Source organism: Morus notabilis, unplaced genomic scaffold (genome assembly GCF_000414095.1).
Source record: "Morus notabilis unplaced genomic scaffold, ASM41409v2 Scaffold24, whole genome shotgun sequence".
In the NCBI taxonomy this organism is placed as follows: domain Eukaryota; kingdom Viridiplantae; phylum Streptophyta; class Magnoliopsida; order Rosales; family Moraceae; genus Morus; species Morus notabilis.
Genome location: NW_010368056.1, coordinates 506923 through 511885, shown reverse-complemented (window position 1 = coordinate 511885; position 4963 = coordinate 506923).

Below are 4963 nucleotides of genomic sequence, written 5' to 3'. Positions count from 1 at the left end.
TCATATTTTGCAACATTAAATATTTGAGGATTTAGCCTCCGATCTTGAATTAGAGATAAACAGGCAAATCAAGAACAACAAAAAAACAATCTCGAGTTTACTAGGCTCGGATCAAAACAATCCTACATTTAAGACAGGGCTTTTTACAAGTCAAATCCACTATCAGATGTTTGATTACACACTCAACACTCTACAAGAGATTCACACAGCTCATAGTGAGTAATTTTCCCAAGAAACAAAACTCTCTCCCAAATGCCCAATACAAATCTCAGAAAACAAGATTACTGTTCTCAGTCAATCTCTAATTCCTAGAGCACTCGTTATTGTATAATCCAATAAATCATATTAACATAACATCTTAAATGGACAACTAAACCCAATGAGAACATGACATGTAATCAAGGTAGTTACACAGTCGAATTACAAGCTGTTGTCTTGATACCTGACTATAATTAACTAATTACTAACTAACAGTCAACTAACAGATACAATTAGAGACGGCCTTCACAAAATATCAATGAAGTCATCAATCTGCAGACTGAATCTGCCGACAAGAAAAACTTCTTCGAACAAGTTTGGCAACCCTGAAGCTTTGCATTCTTGAAACTTTTAGTAGTTGGATCATAAAGAACCAGAGTTCTGCATTTGTACTCCACGAAGATCTCGCCATCCTCAACATGCACAAAACGTGATTAAACTTCAGTTTTCGGCAATACGTGAAATATATTGTTCCACTTCCTGTGCCAATGACCTAGTACGCAAATAGATTGGTATGTTGAATTCCGACCCACGATTCCTTCATATAATATTTCTTCATGACTCATATCTCTTTTAATAAGGATCTGTACCTTCACTTGGTATCATATTATCTGCTGAAGCCTGCATGATTTTGCTCTTGCGGACGTAAGCACAAAATCGATAATGTCATAACAAGTTGACGAGTGAGTCATTACATCTTTACTCTCCCATAATTCACATACAACCAACAGAAAGGCAAGCTCTGAGCAAAACCAGACAATCCAAATTCCTAAGCACCGTCAGGTTTTGGAAACTCCTTAAATTGCTGATCTGTAATGTCAAAGGAACTAATATTTGCTATTTGGACAATACCCTCGTGGGCAAGTTTCCTAGTGAATTCTTCCATTGAGCAAAACTTGTCGAGGCCAATCATCAAGGCACATTGTCCCAAACTTCTCCAAGAGGAGCTTTCGAAATTGAATATTTGAACGTCTGATTTCAGAAGCTGAAGATTTCCCCGTTCATTTGACAAATAGTATATGATCTTAACTATCTTATACTTCTTCGTTTCAATCCAAATACCACTTTTGTTTTCCATAATTATTAGTATTAGGTAGTATTCTGTAATAGTCGGTAAATGGATAATATACATATAGACCATTCTTCAAGGAATCTGATATGCATAGTAAACGACTGGATGAGCTAATAACCGCATCAACTACTTCAGGCATTGAAGTGCAAGATCACATGCGGGTTTTCTTTGCTTCTTTCTTTTCATTGCATGCAGTTGATAGAATCGAAATCTACAAAGTAGAGCTGGTTTTTTATGGAATGATTGGACCTGAAAGATGAGGCATTGGTTGTGCTCTATTGAGCAGTTTTAACCAATTCGATATGATGACACGGGAAGTTTAATTTTGAACGTATTTTATGCATGACATTTTGAGGGAGACTTTGTATTCCACTTTCTTGCTTGCTTCTGCTTGTTTTCTGCTAATGTTTGAACGGTATCTGAGTCCATGGCTATAAGGAGGTTTGAAAGAGTGGAAGGGTAATTGAAGAGTGGCGATACTACTGTTCCCATCGGGTTTCCATCGGTGTTGCAAAATAGCATGCTCCACCGTAAATGTAACTATAATATAAGAAAACTATAGTACATTCTAAAAATTTGGGATGAACCGTGCAGTCCAATCTCATCCTTTGAAATAATAATAATAATAAAATGTTCGGTTGTCGTTTGAAAAACATCAACGTCTCTTGTTATCATCCAACGATTGATGTTAGGTTGTGTGGTGTCTCAAAAAACACACGCATACACAAAAGACACATCTCTCATCGACTCTGTGATCTGAAAGTATTTCCAATGTCTGCACATATGACGCAATTGAAAAGAGGTTAGTTAGCTCCGGAGTTCAAAGGGTTTAAATGACGTCAAAATCAACAAAAAACCAGTCCTTAGTTTTCCTGATCATTTTAAAAACAATCTTTAGACCTTAATTCGTAGTCTGAACTTGCCTTCTTGTCATGATTGAATTGGTAACAAAAAAGCCAATCCTGGTTATTTGTAGAAAACCTCGGAAAATTACAAACATACCTAAAAAGAAATTATATCTTCAGATTAGATTTTGATCCAGATGAAACTGGAGAAATATTTTGAAATCCTATTTTTAACCTCGAGAGGCAGAAATCAAACAATTATACTACTATTTACTCCATGTTTATATTATTTGGATACTTGAATAAAGAGACTAAATAGTGTTCATTTACCGCGTTCAAGGGCAAAAGTAGCATTCTGTAATTTTTCTCCTATTCATTTCATCTTGATCGAGGTCTAATCCAAGAAATTTCCAAATTACAAGTTGTGATTTTTTTTTTCCGGTTCTGAATTTAATTTCACAATGTATAGCTTTTATTTCAGAGAAAAATGACCGAAACCGAGGGGAGAGATTCGGTATTATCCCTATCTTCTTAAATTTAAATTTATTTACCGAATACGAGTTTATTTAATTCGTTAATTTGAGTTGAGATGTGACTTTATGTGAGAATTTTTTGTACTGTAATAAAAAAATTAGATGTGATTATTTCTGAGAGCTTTTTACTATAATAAAACTCAAATTCTAAATTCGAATCGGTGAATTGAACGGGGCTTACATTTCCCCAGTGCTATTGCTAGTGCTACTAGCATATATTTCCAATGTCCAAGTCCATCCGTCATACTTCCAAAAAAAAAAAAAAAAAGCGTTACACTATGATGACAACGTTTTTCTAGCATTCACATATATTTACAGTATGAATTAAAAAACTTATCTGAACCAAATACCATGTATGAATTACACACACACACACACATGAAAGACACATTCATATGTAGACAAATATATAGATGAATCCAAATTTGAAGAAAGCTAAAAGACGCTTCTTTGGTTTCAGTTCTATAGATAGTCTCTGGATTTCTTCACAACTAAATACAACTAATAATTGCAAAATTTTCAACTAGGAAACTAAAAATTACTTAAAAGAAAAGAAACATAACTAAGTTACGGCACATTATCTTCACTTCACATGATCACATATCAATACGAGTTTCGATCTTATTGAAGTTGCCCACGTGAACAACTGTGTCAAACGACATCTCTGGCATCCCCTTCAACTCAACATCCTTGAAACTTTCAGTTTGCGGATCATAAATTAGTAGAGCTCTTCCTTCGTCCTCCAACAAGATCTCGCCGTTTCGAAGCGCACACGAAACTCGGTTAATTACGATTTCTCTGCCTTCCTTACGATTTTTAGAAATCTCGGCTAGTCCCCTTATAAATAAAGTACATACGGTATTACTTCGAATGCCTCGGGCTCGTAGCTTGCAATGTTGAACTCCTTCACCACAGATTCTTTAACGCCATATTCCTTCATAACCCATATCTCTAGTTTTCCTGACCCCATTGCCGCATAAAACCGCGGAAAGACATCCTTTCAGCGAAACCGCGTAATCCCGGAGTGGCAAGAACAAGAGCCTCAGGTGTTGGGACTGTCCTAAATTGCTCGTCCGCAGGGTCAAAAGAGATGATTTTTCAAAATCCGATTCGTCATCTCTGTTTTATAAAGTAGGCCAGTGTGGCCTTTGTTTGAGAGTTGTAATATGTCTTTTTATGATTTCAAATGTTTTGAATTGTTGCAACCATTGGTGATATGTTTTTATACATATCTAAACATCTATTAGCAATAGATATAATTATTGTAATAGATATATTAATCCATAAAAAGATACCTTTACCTTGAGAAAGGTACCTATATGTGAATGATTGCGATGATTGAAAATATTGCATTCATTCATAAAATAGTACCTTTGTCCTTAATAATTCTCCAGAAAATTTACAGATTTAATTGATGTTCTGAAACTCAATATTATTACTAGATATTGTGTTCAAGGGTTTGTTATATCTTGGAGGTAATTGCCATTAAAACTCATTAACAAACTTTGAGGAGTGGGGGTAAATAAAATCTTAAAAGAAAGTATTTTTATACGCCTCAAACACTCTCTTATTTTCTGAATTCTTTTCATCCTCTACACAAATTTTCCAACAGCCTTCCATTGACTAAAACTTGTGATGATTTCCTGTCTAGGTAGTGAGTTGTTGTCCCTAGACTTTTCTTTAAGGAGGTCCTTAAAGTGCATACTCGAACTTACGGCTGCCAAAACCGACCGTATAAGGGAAATTCATGAGGTTATGATTCCAGTAATACATGATCTTAATCATAGTTTTAATAATGGGACGAATTAGTCGCAACTCATAAGCATATAAATACTATTGAGAAATGCGGACTCTAGCTTTCGTTAAACATTTCTCTCCATAACTCTTTCAAAATAAGCATTTGAATTAGTGCATAGTTACTATAGTATATATTATCTAGTATAAAAATTCACGTATCATTGCTGAAAAAGCACGGTTTGGATTGGATGTTGAAAAAAGGGGCAAAGTAGTCGCAACTCATAAGCATATAAATACTATTGAGAAATGCGGACTCTAGCTTTCGTTAAACATTTCTCTCCATAACTCTTTCAAAATAAGCATTTGAATTAGTGCATAGTTACTATAGTATATATTATCTAGTATAAAAATTCACGTATCATTGCTGAAAAAGCACGGTTTGGATTGGATGTTGAAAAAAGGGGCAAAGAAAACTAGAAAATAAAGATTTTTGTATTTGGTTATATATATATATATAT